Raw genomic sequence first — 27,285 nt, forward strand, 5'->3', positions numbered from 1 at the left:
CACCATTGCCTCTGTGCTCTGACTCGAGACCCACTGTGTTCACGTGAAGCTAGATCATTATCCCCATTTCGCAGGTGGGAAACCGAGGCTCAGAGAGGACAAGTGAATAGCCCCACCCTCGTAAAACCATGGAGAGGGACGGCAGGTGAGCCTGTAGCTGAAATCAGACCCTCTAACTTCACAGTGCCTCAAGTCCCCCTTCTTTACGATGAGCATCGTGATACTGGCTGATGGAGGAGAGACTCTGCCCCCCATTCTACAGATGGGGAGACTGAGCCCTGGAGCGTTGAAACTGCTGCAGACTGTGCAGACTAACCCTACCCCTAAGCAGACGGTGTGGCGTGGGAAGTCTGGCCCTTGGTCTAAGCCCTTGGCCTTGTAGTAGAGTTGATGCAAGCACATCACGCAAGAAGGGAACACGGGAGGATGACATCTGTCGGGAGAATGTACCACAGCTAGAGGGGGTGAGCCCAGGCAGCAGCCGTGAGGCAGCAGCAGAGGCTAGGATGAGACCCTCACCTTTTATCCTGCAGTCAGTGGAAACCCATGCCACCTTCTTGATCCTAGCTGGAATCTATCTTTGTAACCATGAGTATTGTGCTGCAGCGACAGTGAGTCCGTTAGCTGGGAAACCCAGGCTACAGGAGGGAACAGGGTGACCAGATTTTCAAATCTTACTGCAGTGGAAATCCCTAAGGAATCCTTAAAGAAAAGAAAAGCAAGAGCTCGACTAACACAAAGTTGGGATGAACTGCATCCTTCAGTGTTTAGCCAATAAATACATCACTTCCCCAACCCCATCACCCCACTTTCCACATAAGCCAGTTTAAGCAGGAAAAGAAAGACAGTTTGCTGACTGTAGGAGGAAAAAGTAGCCTTTTTTTTTTTTTAAAGACTGCATTATGGAAACTCAACCGTATCTAAAATTTGTCTCTTATGAATGTGGTAATTCCTAAAATTTTGATAAGCGATTTACATATCTCTGAGTTTGACGCATTTCTTCAGCAGTGAAGAAAACGGCACAATCCCATTTTCCACCGCTGAGGAATTTACAGCCCTGGAAGATAAGAAAAAATGGGCCAGGGTGTGTGAAACTCATGGATTAACGGTCTGCACCGATCAATTCCCCAGATAATTGCACGGCCCTTCACGTCACTTTGTGCAGCGATAGCTTCAAGGTAAAGAATATTGACGCCTTTTTCTTTCGGGTTATTTTAATTACAGTTGCGAGAATTTTATTCCTAGGCCAACAGCTGGTAATTTAATTCAGGGGGAATGCTTTCATTAGTTCAATATTAAAATTCACATTTTGTCATCGATTGTTTTGATGTTAGAGGCAGGACCTGCGGTGTAGGAATTTAGAGAAGTAGGGTATTGTTAGAGACGATGTGATGGGGAAGGCTCCGGAATTAACGGGTGAAGAGGAAAGAGCACACGGGAATCCCGTGCGCTGGAGGAGGCGCACACACACTAGCACGGCACGGCGGCCGCACGCACCGGCACTGCCCTTGGGGACTGGGGAAGAGTCCGGGTATCTGACCCTTCCTGCAGCACCGAGACTCTTCATCTGTGTCTGCACATCTGACTGAAGTCCTCTCATAGCTCAGGGGATCCCGGCAGCTTCCAGAAAAGAAGCACAAACCTAAAACCAGCACACATGGTTCCACTCCCTGTTTTGCTTTGACGTCGTAGGGAAGATATCTAACTTCACAGTGGCTGAATTGGCTCACCTATCAAGTGGACTCATCCTTTCCACCTCTCCAAATTTATAGTGCCTACCGCATGGGGGAAAAATCGTGCTTTGGAAACAGAAAAATCTCTCTGACAGTTTAATGAAAAGTGCCAGAGATCCTCTAGGTCTTGATCACAGATTCTTTACGGTGCTGTGTAGAGGGGTCTCCTGGCTGCCTGTTGAGTATCTTAATCTGCTTAAGCCCAGAGATCGGGAGTCTTGGCAGGGCAGACACCTCGGTCTTCATTCTGAGAGAGATCTTGGTTTAAGAATGCTTGGCCTTTACCACGCTATTCATAATCTCAGACATGGCTTTCTTCCTTCATCGAACTCAGGAGTTCTCAACCTCCGCACTATGGGAACTCGGGGCCAGATACTCCTCTGTGTCTGTGAGGCTGTGCATTTTGGGGGGTGTGCACTGTGGGGTGTTTAGGGCAATGCTGGCCTCTATGTAGGAGATACCATGAGCATCCACCCAGCTGGGATTACCGGCTTATCCAGGTGTTGCCAAATGTCCCCTGAGGGGCAAACCTGTCTGCGTTTGAGAACCATGGATTTAATTCAACCATTATCTCCTGTGCGTTGACCACACAGCACTGTGTTAGGTGCTGAGAAGACAGACCTGAACTGCGCCGATTTTGTTTCAGTTCTCCCCGTCCAGGGAGGAGGTGGGAGGAAAGCGGCATCAAACTAAAGAACCACACAAGGACTCATATCTGACAAATTAGGATGTGGTCTGTGGACCTAAGAACAAGATAGCGAGGGGAGATTTTGAGAGGCATCTTGTGGATGGTGGGAAAACCAACAGGAAGCGCTCCCCAAGGAAATGATAGCTGATTATTGAAGGGTAAGCAGAAAAGCTGGAGAAGTGGGAATGTAGAGGATCTAGCCAGGGGGCCACCCAGAGTTCAGGGGGTGCCCTGGGGGCAGAAGGAAAGAAGCAAATCCAATGGGATAAAGGAGCAACAACAGGCATGAGGCCAAGACAGCAAAGAGGACATGGGCATGGCATGGAGCTGGAAAGGACGCTGGAAGCCACGTTGGGCCCAGCAAGATAAACAGTCTCATGAATTTTGTATTCTGTTCTAAGAGCCATGGTGGCCCAAGGGCCATGTTTGGGCAGAGGGATTCTGTGATGGATGGGACATTTGAATGACCATTTGGGATGCTGGGTGTGGTGTGGACTGTGAAGGGAACAGGATGGAAGCAGAGAGCCCAAAGGGGAAGGTTCCTGTGGTAGAGATCGTGACACGGGTGGTACCTTGCCCCGCCGTGGGTGTGGATGGAACCAGGGCAGAGAGACGTCCACCAGCCCTCTGGCAAGTGTCTCATCTCCTTGCAAAGGTGGGATCCACTCTTCCAGCACCCCAGCTCCTTGTTTCTCATACACTTACAGGTTATATTTGTGATTACTTTAATATTCTCCTCCCTTCCCGAGAATCTTCCAGCCATATCTTCAACCCCAAACTGGGGGCACATTTGAGAGCAGATGAGGTGAGATTTTTATGATGGGTTTTTGGTTGGGAGGGGACCAGAGAGAGAGAAACAAGTGTCAAGGCTGAGTCCAGGTAACACGAGAACCGGAGCGACTACCTAGCATTACCGCAAGAGAGAGAACCGGAAGGAGGATCCAGCCGGAGCAAAGCCTGGTGAGAGGAGAGAAGAATTAAGTCTGGAAATTGTTGTTAAGATCGAAATTCCTCCAGGGCATCCAAGTAGATCTGTTAGTTAGTCAGCAGAATGTAGAGTTGTGGAGTTCTCAGGGGGATCTGGGCTGGAGTTGCGAACAGAGAATTCCGTTAGCGTGCAGAGAGTATGAAGGCGACAGAACTCACGCCAGGGACCAGAGCTGGGATGGAGCTCGGAGAACCCCACTGCTTCCTGGACAGGATGGTGAAGAAACCAGGGAATGAAGGCTGAGGAGCCGTCTGAGAGGCTGCCAACTGCATATCTGGGCATTTTTCTCTCTTAGCAATCTGAAGAATCTTTATACAGCCACGTTAACGAAATGCTTTCACTTACAATCCCTTAAAGGAAGTTGTCGTTATTTTTTGACTGTGCGTTGCTCTCATTTCTTCCGCGCTGTCTCCCTCATTTCTGGTGGAGGTCGCTCCATGCGTGTTTACCGGCACATGGCAGAGTAATCCGGTATCTAGGTCTACAGACGATTGTCTAACCCTGCGTTGGCTCTTTGTAAATTGCTTTCTGAGGTATTAGAGTATCGCAGTGTAATAGAACTATTAATAAATGCCAGTGTTCTACTCTTTTTTCCTGATAACCAAAGCACCTATCTAAATTAAATTGTTCACTGAATTATTTGTGAGTCAGAATTTCGTTTCCGCCCTCTCACCGTGAATGCTCTGCTTCGGAATTTTTTCACTTGCATTTGGAGGGGAAATTGTGTTCCTGCTTTTCCAGGTCTTGCGGTGAAAACAGAGGATGTCTGGGTCTACGTGAATTTTTAACGTGCATGATACTGGGGGAGAAGGCATGGTGTGTATGGGCCAGGCTTGTCGCTGGGGGTAGGCGGGAAGACAGCACGTGAACATGTCTTTCCAGGAGAGCTGGCTGAAGTGGGTCAGCCCCAGCCCGGGGAAAGCCCAGCTGCCACCCAAAGATCAAAGGTGTCCCTTGAGGCTGGTTGTCACTGGATGGTGCTTGGTGCGTGCCCTCATCCATATGCATGAGGACGGGTATTCAAAGCGATACTCCAGTTGGCTGAAATTTCCATTTGCCATATGCAGACAGATGGAAATATATGCATCTCTATTATAGATACCGGGAAGCATTTGTTAACGACAGGAGAAAAGTGGAAGTGACTAAATTTGACTATGGAAAATATGTTCGCAGAGAGAATAGCCAAAATGAGGAGGGGACCAGTTCCATTTAGGAAAAGGAAGTCTGGGAAAAAAAAATACATAAAGACAAAAGAAAGACGTCGCCTAAATGAAGGGTAGCGTCTCGCAGAGGAAATGTTTTTAGAGTCAGGCAAACCTGGTTTCCAATGTACCCACCACTTAGTAGTGTGAACACACCTCTGGGCCCCAGGCCCCTGGTTTTACAAAGAGAAAATGACACATTTTACCTTAATAAGTTGTATAAGCATTAAATAGGATAAAACATAGCCTAGTGCCTAACGGCGTGCATAGTATGTGATCACCGTCCAGGATATTTTAGTCTTTCCTCAGAAAACATCTCAACACAGCTTATATTTTTTTGCTGTCATATTTTTAGAATATCCGTGGACCCATCCATTCACTATAAAATACTTTTCACACCTTGGCAAAACTTTGGGCTTCGCTTCTATTAGAAAACCTATAAAACTTTCATAAATATGAAATTAGAGCCTGCAGGAATGTAAATTTTGTTCTGTGGTTATGATGTGTGCCTCCAGGAAATGACCCTTTATATGCATAAAGCCGTAGCACATTTACGGTCTGATTCTGATGCCGGGGTAGGGGAGATAAAGCTGCCCTTTGCCTGACATAATTCCCGTGCTGTTCCCTTTCTCCTTGATTTAAAGTCGTCAGGATCAGGAGAATGATAATGATTACCGTGGCTCCCGCGCAGGTTCCTGTTCATTATTTTAGTGAAGGATGGCAGTGGCTCCCCCGGCTTCTCAGAATTAGGGGAGTTATCCACACACTTTGAAAGAAAGATTAAAATATCGGTGGACTCTTACCTACCCTTGGGATAGACGTAAGATCCGAGTTCTGCGCCGAGTCCACAAGCACGTCTGCAGTGCCTTATGTTTTGCGGGACTCGCGTCCGAGGATGGCAAGGTGAACGAGAAATAGTCCCTGTCCTCAAAGAGGAAAAAGCTGCCTGGCAGAGATACACCTGGAAACAAATCATGGACTAGAACTAACCTTCCCAGTGGCAGTGGCGTGAGAACAAGTCCTTGTACGTGGAGTAGAAATCTGCTTGCTGGACACGTGTTTGCCGTTAAGGATGCAAAGAGATTCGAGACTAGCGGATTTGCATACGGGCCCATAGCATGAGGCCAAGCTGAACTGAAATGCTGGTCGGCTGCCCCTCCGTACTCACGAGCTGGAGTCTTTTTTCTTTCTTTCTTTTCTTTTTTTTTTCCAGTTAGCCAGGACCTTGGCTTGTCTTCAACATGCTGTTGTAGAATGTCTCTGTCTCATGGGGAAGACAGACCACAGCAGTCTTCCCTCACCCATTCGTCTATCCCAGGGGCTCTCAGCATTACCATAATCAATATGCCTTTTTAAATATAACAAGTGTGATGCTTTCTTTATGTATTGAAATAAAATTCAAGTATCACAGACCCTGTCGCAATCATAATTTGAAAGTAAATCAATATAATACCCCAACCATGATATAAAGGATAAAACCAAGGAAAGTTGTTCTGATAAAATAATATGTATTCCAACATGTATTAATAAATGATTAGGTTCAATTGCACAGGGAGGCGTCAGGAGACGTAGCTGCCCGTACCTCCTAAGGATGCACGAGTGTGGGTTTAAGTCAAGATCAGATGTTCCTAAGAGAGAATGCAAGATGTAAAAACTCAGGATGCAGGCGGCACTAAAGTAAGAAGCAGCATTAAGATAAGGAACAACAGAGAAAAGATTTCTTTGACAGTCGTAGGAGGGGGGAAAAGGGAAATAATTGCAAGTAACACAGGGATATATGCCAAACCAAACTGCACACTAAGGGAAGAAAACATGGTATTTCTGCACATGAGCTTGGGTTGCTCTTATTTATAAAGCATCGTGTCAAAAGTACTTCCTGGGCTACGGCATGGAACAGGCTGTGACAAACTGTCACAGAAAACACAGCCCTAATTGGGAACTCCGCCATGTGTTTGGATGACTCCAATCTGGTGAGTGGAGTTCAGATCCCTGACATGTTTTTCCTAGACAACGCTCAACATTTGGTAAAATGCTAAACAAAACAATCTCACCTGACACTGCAATACTTGAACTCCTTACACAAAACCACTGTATTTTAAAACTGTGGTGGAGAAAGTACTCGAGTTTATAAGGAAATTAGTTGGATCGCAGGCTCGGATAATTACAAAGAGTTCTGTCACCTCCAGGGGTATGTAGTAGGGCTTTTGGAAATCAAGCGGGGTGTGAGGAAATTCTTTGTTGTGGGACTGCCTGTGAGGTCTGGTGTGTCTGGCATAGCTGGCTCCACCTAGAGATAAATGCCTGAAGCGTCCTCAGGTATTACCAACTGGTAAAACATGGCCCTGTGTGTCCCCAAATGCTCCCTAAGTAGCAGCACCAGCCCCATTCAGAAGTATCAGAAGTCCTAGAAGTCAGTGATGCAATTAGCTCATTGTTCAAGTGAGAAAGTTTGGCCCTCTGCGAGGATGAACAATCAGAAAAAATAAAACATAACACGGCTACTAGCTGAGGCTCAGGAATCAGATTTTGGATCCAAACTTGGACATTTACAGAGCGACTCACTATTACTGCCCCGCAACTTTGCACGGTATGTCCCCAGGCCATTCCCACTACCCCACACGGAGAATGGATTATTGGATGGTGTTCATCGTCCCTCATTCATCGCATGTTCACTTTTTGGCAACAGGCTGCATGGAATTTATGCACGCTTGGGGAGGAGGCAGGTTCTGGGTAAATGTGGGGAAAACAACAGTGCATGTGAAGGTATCCCTTTGTCCTGAAGCAGAGCCCAGCAGAAAGAAAGAAAGAAAGAGACAGAGGGAGAGGGAGGGAAGGAGGAAGGAAAGAAAGAAGGAGGGAAGGAAGGAAGCAGAGAAGGAAGGAAGGAAGGAAGGAGGTGCAGGGAGGCTTTTTAAAATTATTTGCATATAATTCTTCAAATGAAATTAAATGCAACATCCCACTTCCTAGTCTTTTCAGTACCAGAGCTCACATGATCTTTTGAAATATGATATGTTACTCCCCTGTTTAAAATTCTTCAGTGCAACCCAGAATGTCCTTACAATAAAGTCAAGATGCTCTAATAGAGCGTAACGGATGCTTGCCGCTCTCTTCACCACTTCCTTCTCCCCTAAAGTCTAGCTGAGGTCACTCTTTACCTGTTCCCATAGCATTTTTGACTTCTCCTTTCATATTAGAACTTTCCTATGTCTCCTCTAAACTCCACGTTCCCTGAAGATAGAGGCTTTTGTTGCTGTTGTTGGTCATGGCTGTTGAATGTTTATTAGTGAGTGGACATGGACAGACATTTTTATCTCATTTCCTTGACTAATGCTTAGTAAAAACAAAAACAAAAAAAAATTGGGTTATCAGAAAAGACACCTTGATGCTGATTTACTGAACATGGTAATGGTGATGAAAACAACACGCCCAAAACTACGCACAGTATGTTGCCACATTCTGCTTTGGGAAAGAGATTCTCATTCCAACTTTTCTCCCAGCCCACTTTGTTTTAAATGGGGGGAAAGAATAAGTAGAAAAGAAAAAATAAAGGCAAGTCTAGGGGGGAGAAAACAGACTGGAAACAACAGGGCTTCTACTACATCGGTTACAGTCATTTAAACTGGAAACCTAAAATTTAAAGACTGGGTATTTAGAGGTTTTCCAGTCTAGCAAGTTCCAGGTATCAGTCCTTGAAATTGATGCATCAAAGAGGGATAAGGAATTTGTCAAAAAAAAAAAAGTACGCAATTTGGGGCATCACTGCCAACTCGAAGTGGAATCTCTGGGTGGGGCATTCTCTAAAATGTCCCCAAGAAATTCTGATGAGTGTCCAGATTTGACAGCAGGGATATAGTTCAGCCTCCACAAAAGACCTGGATAGCCCTACGGCACTGCTCAGAGATGGTTATCTGGTCTCTGCTTGAAATCCTCTGATTAGAATCTCACTGCTTTTCACAGAAGTCCATGCTATTTTCAGAAATATCAAATGATTGGAATGTATTTATCATTTTAGATTTACCATATCTGCCCCCTGATAATTTTTATTCATTTGTGCTTATTTGCTCTTGCAGAATCAACAGAACAAACCTAAACGTTCCTCACCAGTTAAAGCCCTTTAAATATCTGAAAAGGACTACCGTGTTGTGTTCATTACCTACTGCTGTCTAACCAACTGACAAATCATCTCAAACATAGTGCCCTGAAACAAAAACATTTGTGGAGGTTTCTGCAGTTCTTGGGTTTGGACGTGTCTTAGCTGGGTGCTCTCCACGTCAAGAAGGTCTCTTACAGGCTACAAATCGAGCTGTCCTTTGCCAGGGTTGTGGTCTCCTTCTAAGACTCTACCTGGGCAGAATCTACTTCCGAGCTCACAGATGTGGTGTTAACAGGAGTCTGCTCCTTGGCCTGAGGTCCTCCTGCTCCAAGCTGTTGTTAGCTGAAGGCCATTCTCACGTTTTTGGGTGGTTTTATTTGTTTTTATTTTTTTGCCATGTCAGCACATCCAGCTTGGCAGCTTGCTTCATCAAAGCAGCAAGCAGAGAGCGCAGCAGAGTCTGCTAGCAAGACAGAAGTCATGGTCTTTAATAACCTAATCTCAGAAATGACACCCATCACTTCCTTCTACATTCTATTCCTTGAGAAGGAGTCACTAGGTCCTGCTCACACAAACGTGGAAAGGATTCCCCCAAAGCTTCAATATCCAGAGGCAGAGATCATTCAGAACCATTTTATTTTTTATTTTTTTATTTCAGAGTATTACGGGGGTACAAATGCTGTGTTACATAAATTGCCTTTGCACCACCCAAGTCCAAGCTACAAGCATGCCCATCCCCCAGACAGCACATACCACATCCATTAGTGTGAATTTGCCCATCCCCTCCTCCCACTCCCACCTGCCTGACACCTGATGAATGTTACTTCCATATGTGCACATAAGTGATGATCAGTTAATACCAATTTGATGGTGAGTACTTGTGGCGCTTGTTTTTCCACTCTTGTGATACTTTACTTAGCAGAATGGGCTCCAGTTCCATCCAGGATAATACAGGAGGTGCTAGATCACCACTGTTTTTTATGGCTGAGTAGAGCTCCATGGTATACATACACCACATTTTAGTAATCCACTCATGGATTGGTGGGCACTTGGGTGGTTTCTACGTCTTTACAATTGTGAATTGTGCTGCTATAAACATTCTAGTACAGACATCTTTTTTATAGAATGTCTTTTTCCTCCTTTGGGTAGATACACAGTAGTGGGATTGCTGGATCATGGTAGTTCTACTTTTATCAGTACCATCTTAGAAGGCCGCCTGCAGCACACGAGCTCTGCACTTTCCCTTCCCCAGATCCACTTCACGGAGTAATCTCCCAGACAGAAAGCCCAGGCCCGCACGTCTTCATGCTCTGCACTAGTCTTTACTTGGACTTCGACCTTTGGCCAGGCCTCTTCCACCATCTCATTCAGAAATGAAAACAAGCAGGATTACTCTGTCTCTCCTTTTCCCCCACATCTCTGCTGTTTATTTTTAAAAGTTTTATTATCATCTGCCAACAAAATCCAGGATATTTTCACATGAAGTCCATGAGCGACAATTCGGAAGAGCAGGCTGCATGTGCAGATGCGTGTGGTGACTTCCGCCGTCCAATGCAGTTTCTCGCTTTTCTTTTCTTGTTTTCTCTCAATGCCTCAAAACCCCTATTCTCCATGAAGTTTCTTCACTCAAGCTGAGAGTTTTGTGCTGCAATATCCTTGCAGTTCTAGACACGCACAGGAAGTCCACAGTGCCACACACGCACTCTGCATAGCGTCCCTCCAGGTTATTTTGATTCTTCCAAATCTCAGCAGTTTGGAAGGCACATGCTGAACAACTCCCAGCAGAGCTGAGGAAGGTCTATAAAGATTATCTTACATTTAGAATCAGCTAGAGGGTTTTATTTTTAGTTTACGTTGGTCTGTTTTGAGTCACAGACAGGCTGCCATTGTAATAGTGCAGCCAAACATTATGTTGACGATTCAACACATCAGTGCACCTGCCAGCCGTAGCTTCCTAATTTAAAGTAAGTGAATTCCTAAATATGCACGGCTTCTAAGGTTCATAAAACAAATAGAACAAACCCTTGAAATTTCCAGTTTTCTCTACAGAAGATTTCATGTATTCAAAAAGTGCAATATCCCTCGCCCCCAAAATACTACCACAAGCCTTTGTCACTGATGTCTTTATTGTGAAGTCCATAGAGGACTAACTTGAGGCATCTATACAGTGGATGTCCCTTGGGAACAATCCCAAAAAAGGGGTAGCATATAGGACCAACTAAATACACACTCGCTTGGTCCTTTGGATTCCATCACCTGCCACAGGTAAAATACAATATCCATATAGTTAGGTGAAAACATCATGTGCTTTGGATCATACACAGATGTGGGTGTCCAACTGAATTCCATTAAACCACTTGAGATGTGTGTGCAAATCACTCATTCTTTCTAAGCCTACCTCCTCATCATTCAGAAAGTTTTACCACTAATAATATCAATGATGGTGATAGTCCAAAAGCTTGATGAAACTACAAACAAAAAGGAATATAAGCATTGTTCTTTCTCTTCCCTCATGCCATTTCTAGGGCTCGCTAAGAAAGCCCTTCCAGAAAGGCATGCCTCTTACTGGAAATATTTGGTAAAATGGACTTAGACCCCCGAAATGTTAACACTTCAGTGACATCACTTGAGTACGGATGAAGAAGGAAGATCACAGCAGTGTATTGAAGAGGGGATGGGATTTGGGCGGATTATAATGTAAGTCAACAGAACAAAGATGGGATTTTCTGTCCAGGAAAATAGAGTTTTGAAAATTGCTTCTCATGATGATTTGTCCCCTCACCCTGAGTCTTAGTATTAATAATATTTTACACACACACACACACACACACACACACCCTCTATCCTGAATTAGGAATGTACCATTCGCCCAGGCAGATGTGGTACAATTCCACACTTATAATTTATAATTCCATATCCACTTCTCTGGAGTACAATGCTGGCCCACGGAGAGCCTACATAGACTCCCTTGGAGCACTGTTCCCTAAAAAGATTTAAGAGCTGCTAAATGGAATTTGAACATTTTCCCTTTTATCTCCACAGAATGAATGAGGCAATGGAAGATTGGATTCACTCAAAATTGTATTTGAATAGAGTCTTCATGGATCATGGTATTTTTTTTTTAAACCAGGTTTTCAGCTGCAATAATTTGTCTCCAGGTACAATGGCAGATTCTCGACAGGGGCATTTTGCAGTCTTGTCCTTTCTGTAAAAGAATTTTCCTTTTGCAACCGATATCCATGCTGGGCCGCAGAGGAGGTACGGTTTGCCATATTTGGCATCTTCATCATCGGCACCATGTTGTGAGAAGGGGAAGGGCAAACACACGGGAACGGTTTTAGAATAGCGAGACACGGTGGCCACGGGCACAGGGTTTGGGCTGTGACACAGCAGGGCATCCTCCAGGCAGGCCACAGAGCACCGACTGTCCCCGTGTGAGGTGCGGTTCTGCATCCTCCCAGGGATGGCATCACGCGAGTGAAGCCGGGAACAGAGGAGACACCCGCAAGGCTGGGCGTGGGGCTCAAGGCATGGGTGCTGAGGTCAGGAGCAGAGGGTGAGATTACCCAGTTCCAAAAAGGACCATGAATCAACACACTGCTTGGAAAACACGTGAGTGCTGGGGTTTGGGATGTACTACCCCAAAATATGGTCCCTTGGCATTTGAGGAAATGGCAGAGCAGGAAGGCCACTCTCCTGTTCTCCCCAGAAGCAGGCCAGAAATCCTAGCAAGGATTTTCTGACCCTCCCCTGAAGCAGGTCATAAGACCTTCATTGGAGGGGAGCCCACCCTGGAGCTGGAGGCAAGGAGCATCCTTATCTCTGAAGATGAAGAATCTGAACAAACAGGCCTTGCTACATTCCCCTGAGCTCCTCCCTTAGGTCACACCCTCTTGTCCTTCAATCAGACATCTCCACACTCTTCATCAAACTTAAACGTGAACATACACGGTTCCCTGTTTCTTTAAATCTCCGTTTCTTTATGAAGACTCCCAGGTCATGTAAGCCTGAACATTATTGTGAGCGCTTTCCTGTTAGTATGTCTTTTGTTAGAAAAGGTTTTAGCCATGAACCTGAGATGGAAATGAGAGACAGTTCTTTTCCCGTACAAATGCAATTCCATTTAGACATTTCTAAAGGTAAAATTGTAAAATGCAATTCCATTTAGACATTTCTAAAAGCAAAATTATATCTGTAGTGGGCATATACATTAAAAAATTAAATTTAAAAAATATTGCATTTTTTAAAAAGAAATCTCTACACAAAGATAAACAAACGTGTTTAGGGAAACAACACGCCTGTGGCTTCCAGAAACCTCCAAGTGGAAGAAGGTTTGTTGTGTGCTGAAGGTAAGGGTCACAGAGAGGGAACATGGGACTCGGAGATGAGGAGTTTGACTCTACAGGAGGATGCAGGAGAGACTGAATGTTGCTAATGCAGATAATTTCCTAGGGCCACGTATGGTGGGGAAAAACATCCCTGGGCAACCTCTCCCAGGAGACGACTCAGAGTTGCTCTCGGAAACACACATCAGGCCTCGCTGATGGCAGAGAGATGGAACTTGCACATCGCCCTGTGGCGGAGTGGCTTCCGAGGGAGCGGGGAGAATTGGGTGGAAAGAAACAGCTTAGCACGAGGTCATGCCCAGCCCACTCGCACGTTCTGAGCACTCTGAGCTCCTTGCAAATACATTTCTGTTGTTTATAAGCCACCCGGTCTATGGTAATTTTGTTATGGTAGTCTGAATGAACTATGATACTTACTGAAGGGCATCTTCGTTGCTTTAAAATTTTGGCAATTATGGATAAAGCTGCTATAAATATCCATGTGCAGCTTTTTGTATGAACATAAGTTTCAACTCCTTTGTGAAAATACCATGGATTGTGATTGCTAGATCCTATGATAAGAGTATGTTTAGTTTTATAAGAAACTATTAAATTGTCTTCCAAAGTGGCTGTACCATTTTGCATTCCCATCTGCAACGAATGAGATTTCCTGTCACTCCACATCCTCCCCAGTATTTGGTGTCATCGGTGTTCTGGATTTTGGTCATTCTAATAGGCATGTAATGGAATCTCACCGTTGTTTTAATTTGCATTTCCCTGATGACACATAATGAGGAGCTTCTTTCCATATGTTTATTTGCCATCTGCAAATCTTTTTAAATGAGGTGTCTGTTAAGGTCTTGAGCCTGATTTTTAATCAAGATATTGTTGCATTTTAAGACAGCATATCAGTCCCTTCCTCATCCCACCACCGGCTCCTCCGCACTCAGAGATAGAAACACTCACGGAAGTGACCAAGTAGGAAGGACAAGGAGGCTGTCAGTAGCACGGGGTGTCCTGGGCTGTGAGTCCAGGGTCCAGGGTGCTGGGTGGGTTGAAGGAGGCAGTGCTCTGGCATCCCCGTGGCTGGGGAGCTGAAGGATTCGCCACATTAATCCAGAATGTTAAATAAAAAATAATCTAGTAATGGGATAAGAATTTTCACAGCAAGCAGCAGTACTGCATGAACTAATGCCTGTCGGCACCAGGAAATACGAAAAGAATAAAAACAGGCTACCCACGAGGAGCCGGAATCATGCAGGGCTCAGATATCTCATTCAGAAGCCTGAATTTGAAATGCCTTTTCTCTTTTAAAGTAGAAAAGTGGGTGACAAAAGAATTTTATATCCAACCAAGAAGTCTATCATAAGTGAAAGCAAGAGGAAAACCATCCTCAAATATTTAAGGGTTCGTTTTTTAATCACCAAATACCCTTCTCAGAAAAATAAAATCTATCTAAATTCATTAAGAGGAGAAACACAAATAAGAACTCGAGAATGCACAAATTATGGAATACAAGGCCCAAAAGTTCCAACCACGGGCAAATAAGCATAGCGTTTTGTACAAAAGAAGTTTCAAATATGGTTAGCAAAATGAATTAAATGTCAAAAAAAGTCTTTGAAAGATGGTGTAACTATTGTAACATAACTTAGTAAAATATAATTTGGGTTTAAAATCCCATATTCTATTTGAAAAGACCTGGAAAGATACAAGTTATTAAAAGATAAATTTCCCTCATTGGATATAGTGGGAGTTAAAAGATACCATGTCATTCATAATATTGAACAACTGAGGTATGAATAATAATTAAAATAACTAATATTTATTGAACACTTGTTAGGTGGCAGTCATTTTCAGCATTTTACAGGTAGATTTGCAATATGGGTTCACTGCTGTTCTTGAAAAACTAAAAGAGAATCACAAGTATAGTTTACAAAGCCTTCTAATCTTTGGAAAAGATACAAACAAGCAATACATAATCATATGACAAAAGACCTAAAACAAATGAAACAGCAAGACAGCCTTAAAATCACTCATTAGGCAAGGAGGCAGAAGTGAAGCCAATCACATATGCTATTATGTTGGAATAGAAAAAGGTTAAACTCCAACCTAAACAGACAAAGACTCTCAAAATGTGCTTTAAATAAATGAACAACAACAAATACAAACATTTTTGGGGAAATGACAGCCCAAGAACAGGTCTCCATCCCCTCTGATCCTAATTAACAAAACCTATAGAACCTGAAAAAAATTACCAAAGGAAACAGGAAAAAAAAAGGAAGAAAAACAATTGTGGTGCTCAGATCAGCGAATGGCACCTAGAAGTGCCACCGACCTCAAGGAAATTATGCCCTGTTTAGAGCAAACTGGCCCAAATTAAAGAGGCTACCAGAAGCAGCTAAACAACTCCTCCTCCTGAGAGATGGGTGCACTTCTGTGGAAAGTAAACTGAAGGTCATTTGGAAAACTCGAAGGGCATCATCTGCTTTGGAACTGCAGAGGGTGGGGCTGTGGCCAGTTCACAAATGTGGGAACATGTCCCCATCCATGGACGCCAAGGTGACATGGTAAATAGGAAATGGAAAAGATTAGCCAGTACTTGCAATTTTTCTCTAAACTGGTAAAGGAGGAGGATGGGTAGCTTGGCAATTGTTGGATCTTGAAGCCAGAGCTAACTGTGCAAGAGCTGAGGACCAATAATTGGAAGCCATTTTCAGAGCTGCAGAATTACAGCAGAAAGACAAGCCCTTGGAGGAATAAGGCCCTTCCACAAGTATCTGCTCTGGCAGCCAGGAGCCACCCCCAACTTAGTTAGGCTTGGAATTTCATGGGGTTCTGCCTTGGAGCACAGTTCTTTCCCCCCTGCCCCTCAGTTGCCCGGAATTGAACTACTTAGCTGCTGCCCAAATTATGAATCTGCTATGAAGATTCCTTGCACATGGTTAGTTCTTCTAGCACAAACCAGAGCAGAATCAAGATCTGCCTTAGAATAATTTGAGGTTATCTCAGACCTCCTTTTCATACCACATACACACACACACACGCACGCGCACACACACACGCACACACACACACACACACACACACACACTTCAGCCAATTAATCTCAGGTGATCAAGACTTGCCTTACTATTTAGATAATAAACTATTAAAAATGACCATTTACAATCATGTAAAGATGGTGTGAATAGGGAGTGAGGGTGAAAAAAAATGAAAAACCAAATTTTATGGTACCAATTTTATTTAAAAAGTTTATCTCCAATATACACATATAATGTAGGTAGGTAAGGTAGATGGATGGATAAAGAATAAATGGATGGATGGATAAATGGATGGATAAATGGATGAATGAATGGATGGAGAGATGGATGGATGGATGGATGAATGAATGGATGGATGGACAAATGAATAGATGGGTAGATGGATAGATGGTGGGCTGTGTGGGTAAATAGATGCATGGATGGAAGGAAAAATGGATGGATGGATGAATGGATGAAATGAATGGATGGACATATGGATGGATAGATGGATCAATGGATAGATGGTAAATGAATGGATATATATGAAAATAGGAGGATGAGTGGGTGAATGGATGGATGGATAACCAAATGAATGGATGGATAGATGGATGCATGGGTGGATGGGAAAAGTTCACAGAATACATATATGGATAGATATGGACAGGGTGACAGATATTCAGATAGGTTGGTCTTTGAAGTCACCCATCTAGTCTCTAACATTTACAGCTCAGCAATCTGGGGCAGAAGACATAACTTCTCTGAGCTTTATTTCCTCATATGTAAAGCAGGAATAACAACATGTATTTAGTCTAGTTCTTGTAAAGATCAAATATCTAGCATTTGCCATGAGCCTGACCTATGAGAGTCTGTCGAAAAATAATAATTTCCTTCCAATTTAAAATGATACTACCCATAAAGACATTTCTAAAAATAAACAGCATTAAATTCTGTACCATTTGGGGGCAAGTGAAAATCCAATTCCAAACTGTAAAATATGTGTGTCCTATAATTGTACATTACATTTTAAGAAAAACTAGGATGACCAAGAGTATTATATAACTGTACTTCTTAAAGGAATAAAAACAGATACATGTAGAATTAGACCATGAACAGATCTACATGATCTTTCTATCTATAAGGTAGGGGCAGGAAAGGAGAAAAGAGAAAAGGTGAGAGCTTATTTTTCAATCTGTTGAAATGTCCCAATAAGAGTAAATAATGTGTGCTCTTTTCTGAATGGAGGTGCAATTACCCCACTGCATGAACTGTTTCAAACATTACCTCATTGAGTGCTGACTTGATAGCTTTCTTCACGCTCTGTAATCAATCAGATCAGTTTAACTATGTACCTTATCTGCCTTGTCTGCTAATAGCTCTGAGGACCTGGTTTTTAAAACACCTGGCAGGAAAAGATTTCAGTGAAAGCTGAAATTTGCCTAGCCTATCTTTTGGCTCATCTGATCTGCATACTATGGTTCATGCTATTAATATTATTACATTCTTATATAATGCAACTGTGGTCACCAAGAAGAATCCATGCCTTAATTCCCAGGTCTGGGAACATGTCACCACATATTGGATGGCAAGAAGGATTTTGCAGATAGCATTCAGGTTACTAATCCACTAATCTTCATACAGGAAGGTGTCTTAGTCCATCTTGTGCTGCTATAACAGAAGATCACAGACTGAATATTTTATAATAAATGGAAATTAATTGGCTCATGGTTCTGGAGGCTGGGAAGTCCAAGATCGAGGGGCCAGCATCTGACAGGGGCCTTCTTGCAGTGTCATCCCATGGTGGAAGGGCAAAGAGAGGGCAGGAGAAAGCAAGAGATTTAAATTGAAGGCTCAAGCCCATTTATGATTGGCATCAATCCCTTTATGAGGGTGGAGCTCTTGGGATCCAAACACCTCTGGTTAGGCCCACCTCCCAACACGGTCACACTGGGGATTAAGTTTCCAACATGTGCTTTTTAGGGGACACATTCAAACCATAGTGGAAGGTAATCTGGGATTGTTTGAGTGGGTTCACTGCCTTACCGTGAGCCCTTAGAAGTAGAGGCAGAAGACAAGTAGAGAGACGTGAGAGAAGGGAACAGTAGACAAATCTGAAGCATGAGAAGGATTCTACATGTTTTTGCTGATTCTGAAGATCAAGAAAGGCAGTCAGAAGTGGAAGCATTCTGTGTGCCTCTAGAAGCTGAGGATGACCCCAGATGATGACCAGCATAGAACCAGTAATCCTTCTCCAGATGATTCCTGGGAACTGAATTCCAACAACCAACTTGGATAAGCTCAAAAGCAGATTCTGCCCAAAAGATTAGAACCTGGCTTGGTGGACACCTTGATTTCAGCCTGGTGAGACCCTGAGTAGAGAACCCAGCCACATCATGCCAGACTTCTGACTTACAGAACTGTGAAATAATAAATGTACAGTGATTGAAGCTGCTAAGTGTGTGGAAACTTATTAAGGCAATAATAGAAAACAAATGCAGTAATGTAATATATTATAATATAGCATATTTATAAGCAAGAATGTATGGGGAAATCTAGTTAAAATATAATAAACAACAATGAAAAGACAATTTCTTGAGAAATCTGACTCTTGCCCAAAGAAAAAAAAGATTAGTATCTACTCTCCCCAGAAAGAAAGATTTGTCTCTTCCAGTTTTATAGACTATGGTCACGAGTTATACATTCTAATATTATAATAGTATTAATTTATGTAATAATAAATTGTACATTTTAATAATATAATTTTAAAATGTGCATTTTATGCAGACATTATTTCATACGTTTTTTTGTATTTAATACGCAGTCACATTTATGTCCAATAACCCGTAAATATTATGTTACAGATTTATAATTTCCTTTTTGACTTCCTCTCCATCTCGCCCCACCTCACCACCTATATTAATTTTCTATTGTTGCTATAATTAATTACTACAAACTTGGTGGTTTGAAGGAACATGTATTTATTATGTTATGGTTACATAAGTCGGAATTCTGACACGGGTCTCACTGGGTCAAAATTCAGACGTTGGCAGGGCTGTGTTCCTTCACGAGTCTCTTGGGGAGAACTTGTTTCCTTGACTTTTGCAGCTTCTAGAGGCTGCCTGCATTCCTTGGCAGGTGGCCCTTTCTCCCATCCTTCAAAGTCAGCAACACTACGTCTTTCAGACCATTCTCCTATTGTCACATCTCCCTCTGACCACAGTTTGCAACATTCTCTAGTGATAAGAACTCATGTGATTAGTTTGGATACACTTGAACAATCCAGTATAATTCCCCTACCTCATGATTCTTAATTTAATCACAACTACAAAGTCCCTTATTCCATGTAAGGAGACATATTCACAAGTTCTGAGAGTAGGACATAAACAGTTTCCCTACAGACTACAGTGGGAAGAAGACAGGCACTTAATGACTTGCTTATAAATTCACCCATGATCGCTCCCTAGTGAAAGCTCACAGAAGACAGTATGTCCCAAATTCGTATTTTCTCTCCATACCGTCTGCAAAAAACTGAGGAAAATCAAGAAAGCAGGATTGTGGGGCCAGTAGAAGCCCTACATGTTGGCCAACTCAATATCCAAACACAACTATTACATGTGTACGTTGGCCCCACCGAGTCATTTAACGTGTACCACCAGCGTTACAAATGTAGTTCCAGTGTCCTCACTTCAACATGAACATGGACGATGGGAGATGGAGTTAAGTTAAATCATTAGCTTATGAAATGTAGAAATTAGGTTTAAGGTTTTGTAATATGTTGCCAAGAATCTATATTATCAACTTGGAGAACCTCCCTATCTTTGGGTCCTTCATTTACCTCCAGCCAAATAATACATCCTGTGCATCGAGCAGGAGAAGAAAATCTTTACTCGGTACTGTGAATGTATCTGCTATCACGTCAGACTGGTCGTGCCCAGTGAGAGGTCAGACTTCCCCGCACAGTCATCAACATAGTCAGTCAACGGTCACGGAAGACGCAGAAGAGCCCCGACAGAATGGCATGATGAAGCTTTCTCTCCTGGCATCAGGCGAGTTTTGTCACACTTAGGAAAACTCAGAGAACAGCCCACTTGTAGCAAATTGTGCTCAAGTGCTTGTGCACAGGCTCACACACAAACACAAGCACACACATCAGGAAAGGGCATTAGAATTCCAGCATCCTAACCCTGGCTCTGCCATCCACCTTCTGCATGGCCTTCGTCTTTCTTCCTCCTGGCTTCACATCCCACATTCTTAAGTTGAAAGTTACTGTCATGGTTCGAAGGTCCTTTCCAGTCCAACTGTGGGCTCTGGGCCCCTAGCAGCTATGTACAGCGATGCTCAACCTGTGTGTGGCTCTTATTAGAAACCACCGCTCTTGCTGTGGGGAGAAACCGGCCTTCACCACGCCATGGGGAATCTTTGGGGTGAGGTTGCGTGGGCTAACCAGCCATCCCAGGAGACACAGAACAACACGAGGAATGTAGTGTCTACTTCTACAAAAAGTAAATAAATAAATAACTCGAGGAGTGCAGTATCTTGTAATTATCTCAACACAATGGAAACACAGATGTTTAAACAAAATTTAAGTGACACACTGAGGTTCTCATGAAATGATGCTTTTCTATAAAAATAAAGACACAATCATTTTCATCCACCACTTTGTTGCTAGAGGTACGTGTGAATCAGAGACGGTGAGACGTGACCTATTAGATCCTTTTTCTTATACCACTGTCAGTGAGTGATTGTTAGCTACGATGTTCTTTCCTCAACCTTTCTTTTAATTATTTGAAAAGAAAATAAAGTGGAATATGGTCAAGGAGAAAATCTTCCAAGAAGCTTTATTTTTTTTTTTTTCCTTAGAATAGGAATTCAACATCCAGGAAAGTTAACCCATTTGCTCCTGCAAATCAAGCCTGGCTAAATGCCCAAAGGGAAGCCAAAGGACAGAGGTATCCACGCCTTCTGTCTCTCAGAATCAAAATTGTCATTCACAAAACCCAGACTCAAAATTTCCAAGAAACGTAGATGAGAAAGAGGTAGCAAGAACCTTGCATTGATGGCATTTCAAGTCGCCTGTGGTAGATGGGTGTGGGGATGATACGTATTTTTAATGGTTTCCTGCGTGCTTCTGAAATCTTAGGCTTACCCAACCAAACTCCTTGGGCTTAACGATAGAACCGCGGTCTCCAAAATACTCAACACCTTATTGTGACCCATTTCTGGGCAAAGCAACTGGCCTTAACCGACCCATAATTAATCAAGCAACCCATAATTAACGCAGGTCATCACAAAATTGATACACTAGGTCCAAGCCACGTAAATAACATGAGCTTGCTAGAGCAGGGGGAAATGTTGTCACAAATAAAGCATTAAAAATGGGCATTAAAGTGGGAATTAGTTATTCGGGGATTGTTTGTCTGCTGCTGTTTGTTATTTTGCCAACAAATGTCCTTCTCAAACCTTCTACCTTCTCTCGACCTCAGTATTTCTTTTTTTTTTTTGAGACAGAGTCTTGCTCTGTTGCCTGGGCTAGAGTGCCGTGGTATCATCCTAGCTCACAGCAACCTCAAACTACTGGGCTCAAGCGATCCTCCTGCCTTAGCCTCCCAGCTACTCGGGAGGCTGAGGCAGGAGGATCGCCTGAGCCCAGGAGTTGGAGGTTGCAGTGAGCTACAATGATGTCACTACACCCTTGCCTGGGCAACAGAGCAAGACTTGTCTCAGAAAAAAAAAAAAAAAAAGGAAAAAGAAAAAATGTTAAACAGACATCAAAGTTGAAAGAGTTTTACAGTATGTACCTGTACAGCTGCTACCTACATTCTACCATTAATATTTTAATTGCTTTATCCCATGTCCATCTGTCTATCCCTATATCCATTTTATTTCTTTGATGTGTTTCAAAGTAAATTGAAGACAGCAACAGGCTGCCACCTAAATATAGGAGCATGTAGATCATTAACTGAAGACCAATACTTGTTTATAGTTTCTTTCCCCCTTTGGATGTACAATTTGTATACAAGGAAATGCACAAGTGAAATGCAAATACAGTGTTCCTGTGTAATCCAATCAATAGCCCATCACTATGGAAAACATCACCATCGTTCCCCAAAATGCTTTCAGTCCCTCTGCAGTTTATCCCTGCCTCTGGCCCTCCCCGAGGGCACCTTGTTACCTCATTGCCTTTCTCATGGCGGTGCATGTCCGAGCTTTAAAATAGGAAGTGATGCTTCCCATTCCCCAAGCTTTCTGCTTCACGTTCCTGCCAGAAGACATCTCACCGAGACTTTCAAATCCGGCCCCACGGGCTGTACCAACCGAACGCTCAGTACAACACGAATGTCTTTCACATGGCCAGCAGCGGAGGTTGAGGAAGATGCTGGGAGCCAAGGCAGGCTCCAGACCACCGGGCCAGGATGGGGAGAAGGGAGGGAGTGTGCCATTTGAGAAGGAGTGGAACAAGCTGGTGTGCCCGCCCGGGCCACTGTACCTAAAAGGATTCCAAGCAATGCTGTGGGAGGAATCCAGTGTGGGTTTAATATAAGGAAAGGTTTTCTAGAAACGTGTCTGCATCGCAGCTCTGTAACGCTCACAGCACAACCCAAGTAAATGCTGTCTGTAGGTTCTGGCCTGATGCCACGCTGCTGCCCGGTTGTTTGCCCTGGGACTGCCATACCCAGCGTTTCTGCCTCTGCAGGGATCACAAACTGGATCCGGTTTCTAGGATTAGGTCCTTCATGCCTGGCTCTCCTTTTTCCTGTATTTTTGAACCTCTTCGATTATCTGTAGGCACGGGCCCAAAGCAGAATTTATTGAAAGAGTGATAATCTTTAAAAATTTGAGGTGTGGAATGGAACAATTGTCCCAATGATATCCTTAATGAAATAAAAAGTTTCTTATCTTGGACTGTTGTCTTTGATTCAGTGAAAGCTATTTTGCTCACATACCCTGGACCAGTGGGTTTTTAACATCAGGGCTGAAATCATTCACCATCCAAATGAAAGCTTATGTGGTGTTCCTCATCATATGTCATCAGGTGAATGCCCATCAAAGCAACAATGAGACACCACTGCACACCTGTCATAGTGGCCCAAATCCAGAACACTGACAACACCAAATGCAGGTGAGGGTGTTGAGCTACAGGACTCTCACTCACTGCTGGTGGGAACACCAAGTGGTACAGCCACACAGGAAGACAGTTTGGCAGTTTCTTACAAAACTAAACATGCTCTTACCACACGACCTCGCAGTCACACTGCTCAGTATTTACCCAAAGGAGCTGAAAACTTATCTCCACAAAAAGCCCTGCGCATGGATTTTATGGTATATTTATTCATAATTGCCAAATATTGGAGGCAACCAAGATGTCCTTCAGTAGGTGGACAAATACCCTGTGGTACATCCAGACAACGAAATATTATTTAGCACTAAGAAAAAATGAGCTATCAAGCCATGAAAAGACATAGAGGAAACTTAATTACATACAACTAATTGAAAGGAGCCAATCTGAAAAGACTATGTACTGTGTGATTCCAACCATAGGACATTGGACAAAGCAGAACTATGGGGACAGTGCAAAGATCAGGGGTTAGTGTGGAAGAGGGCTGAACAGGGCGTGCACAGAGGATTTGGGGTTAGTGAAGCTACTCTGTATGATCCTATAATGGGATGCACATGCCATCTCCCCTCTGTCCAAACCCAGAGAACGTTCAACACCAAGAGAGAACCCTGATGTCAACTATGAATGCTCGATTGTAACAAATGCCCCATTCTGTGGGGGACGTGGATAATGGGGAAGTCTGTGCATGTGTGCGGGTTGGGGGCACATGGGAACTCTTTGTACCTTCCTCTCAATTTTGCTGTGAACTTAAAAATTTTCTAAGAAATAAACTCTTAGAAAAACACTTACTTGGAATCTCAGTCTAGAAAAACAGTTAAAGGCACCATTTTATTCATAGAAAGTAATTTTATAGGATCAAACACATAATATTTGTTTAATGTAAATTCAGTGAACAAGAGTGATGGAGTTACTGAAATGTGCATAAATGCTTGAAATCCAGGGTTAAACATGACGGCTGCATTCTTATCCATCTCAGCATCAAATTTCTTTTTTTTATTTTGTTCTGCTTGCAGAGTGTTGAGAAAATACTGACTCACTAAAAGGAAAAGTTGTACCTGTGCATTCTGTGCATGTGTGTATGTGTGTTGTATGACCTTACTGTATGCGTTACATGTATTATGGCTTTGGCATGTGTTGTATGTGCTATATGCATATGTGTGTATACGTGTGCTGCAGCTGTGCGTGTGTGCTGTGTCTATTTAACTGTGCCTTTTGCAAGCTTCCTCAATGAAAGAATCTTGGAAGAGATATGATAGGACATTTGTTTCAATGTGAATAGCTCGTAATATCTCTCAAATGCTCATATTTCTCTATTGCTAAGATCTATTTAGAGGGAACTGATAAATGAGTTTCTCAGCCAGTTTAATTTTCATTTTTGAGAAATGCTTTCCAAATGTTCATGTTACTATTAAGAAAAATTTAGTATATACATTTACATATCTATATGTACATTTAAATATCAAGTATCTCATTGGCAATCTCAGGCATTCATTCAATCTCTTTTAAAACCCTCGAATGTATGTTTTCTTCACGTTAGGCAAAATCCATTGAGACTTCACTGCTGACACTTTTTCTGCAGTTATAAACCTAACATTGCCACTGTGTATTACCAAATTACATCTATTCAGATTATTAAAAATAAGACCCAAAACACAAAAAGTGGTTCTGTGTCTTAGTAGCATTTAGCTAATAGAATTTCTATAACTGAAAAAAAAAAAAAAGCCCTGAAACAAAAACAAAGTTAAATGGCTATCTGTTGACAATTGAAACAGTCCTCTCTGTGGCATTGCCTTCCAACAATGGGTTTAGGTGGGAAAAAGTAAATTCGAAGCTCCTACTTGGATTATTACATCTATTGTGAAATACAGCCATTAAGGTCTGTGCATGAATAAAATTGAAAGTAGAATAAAAGTAGAAAACATTGGCATTTCTTAATAGCTAGTGTTTGCCTAAGCAACCCAAAATGACCTCACTACATGCTGGCTACGGCTTTTATGCAAACCTGTATTCCAACAGTTTTTACTGCCATTGGTTTTGGACCATCCATTAAAGATCACATCATTTTTGCCAACTTATCTGGGGTGTGTTCCCATGGGTCTGAGCTCTTGAAAATGATTTAAAATCTCATGAGAGACTCCGAATCATCATCATCGCCCAGTTAGGCTGCTCCAGAATTTCTAACCCTACTGAAATTAAAAGATAAAAAGTATGAGAGGTTTTGCCCAGGGGGAGGGGGCATTCTAAACCACTGAGTTTTGAGGAAATTTCTTATGCAGCAATAGATGACTGACGCAACCATCTTCTTTCACCTGTGGTGTCCGGAAGCTCCGAGGGACCAAGGGCAGAGCTCCAGGTGACCACGGAGAGTCTCAGTAAAGGGCACCCTGGCTCTGATTAATGGACTTTGTTCTCCCAGATCCCTCAGGTACAGAGAACTTAATTCTGTGTCTCCGAGCCCTACAACCCTGGAAATGGCAATGCCCCCATGAATCACACACCCCTTTGTGCTCCCGTAGCCGTGATAACTGAGAACGCAGCCTCTCGGATCTGTCAGGAACCGCTTCGGTCAGCTCAGCGGCCCCCGGGGGAGGGTGTTAATGAGAAACAGGACACCAATATCCACAAAAAAGAAAAGGAGTGTTGCGAATGTTACGCTAAGCCCTGTTGTCAAATTAATAGGGTTTGTAATTAAAGGACCTAGTCAGCGGAAAAAAAAAAAAAAGAAAAAAAAGGCGGTGTTTCGCCTAGATCAAAAAGCGTCACATGAGTGTTGAGAAAAACAGGGTCAGCAACAGGACGTCAACGACTGATGGAAGGTGCAGTCCTAGAAAGACGGGCACCACTCGGACTTGCAAATCTCCACCCGGGGACAGCTGCCCTCCACATTCAACACTGTCCGAGCTCAAACTCCAATCCTGCCCATGAAAGCAACTCAGCATCACGGTTTCACTAACCATCAAAGCAGCCTCCCTGCTTTCCTGGGGGTGAACTTTGCATGCATCCGTTCAAACGAATATTTAGGAAGAAGCATCGAATGTTTATGAGACCACATTAGTTTCCTGTTGCAGCCGTGACAAATTACCACAAAGCACCATACATTTTTTAATCTTACAGTTCCACAGGTTGTAAGTCCAGAAAGGCTGTCACCAGACTACAATCAAGGGGTTAGCAGGGCTACATCCCTTTCTGGAAGCCCTAGGCGAGAAGCCATTGATCACCTTTTCTGGATTGTAGAGACGCCTTGGCTCATGCCTCCGTTCTGTTTTGTGCCAAAAATGCCCGCTTGAGTCTTTTTCACCTGCACCTGTTTGGTTCTCTCTTCCAACTCCACCTTTGCCATTTTATAAGAACCCTTGTGATTACCCTGGGTCCACCTGGATACTCCAGAACAATTGCCCTATTTTAAGCTCGGCTGACTGGCAACCTTAATTCCATCTGCACAGCAAGGTCAGCATTGCATGTTAGAACCATCGCTCTGACTGTGGTGTAGAGAACAGACCATAGTCACAGGTTCTGGCAATCAGGGCATGGACATCTTTGGGCAGCCATTATTCTGCTACTTTTCCCAGAGATACAACAGTGGCTAGAAGATTTATCCTGCCACCTTGGGTCTCCAGGTCCAAAGGGAAAAAAAAAGATATGCAACCAAATATTTCAACCATACGGTCCTAGAAGAACACAGAAGACAATGTGTGTTGGGGTGGTGGGCTGGAAAAGTCTCCTCAAGGAGGGAGCATTGGAGCTAAATTTTAAAGGACAAGTAGACTCTTACCAAATTGCATCAGGATTCTCGAGAGAAACAGAACTTCAGTATATATATATGTGTGTGTGTGTGTGTGTGTGTGTGTGTGTGTGTGTATGTATGTATTGGAGTCCAAAGGCCCAGAACAAGGAACTGGGATGCCAAGGGCAGGAGAAATGGATGTCCCAGCTCAAGGAGAGAGAGTGAATCCACCTTTCGTCTGCCTTTTTCGTTCTATTTGGGATTCTCACAATGGATTGGATGACCTTTGCCCGCATTGCAGAAGGTGGACCTTCTTTACTCTGTCTACTGATTCAGATGCTACCTCTTCCAGAAACACCCTCACAGACATGCCCAGAGATAATGTTCTACCAGCT

The sequence above is a fragment of the Propithecus coquereli genome, unplaced genomic scaffold (genome assembly GCF_000956105.1).
Source record: "Propithecus coquereli isolate 6110/MARCELLA unplaced genomic scaffold, Pcoq_1.0 Scaffold52, whole genome shotgun sequence".
Taxonomy (NCBI): Eukaryota; Metazoa; Chordata; class Mammalia; order Primates; family Indriidae; genus Propithecus; species Propithecus coquereli.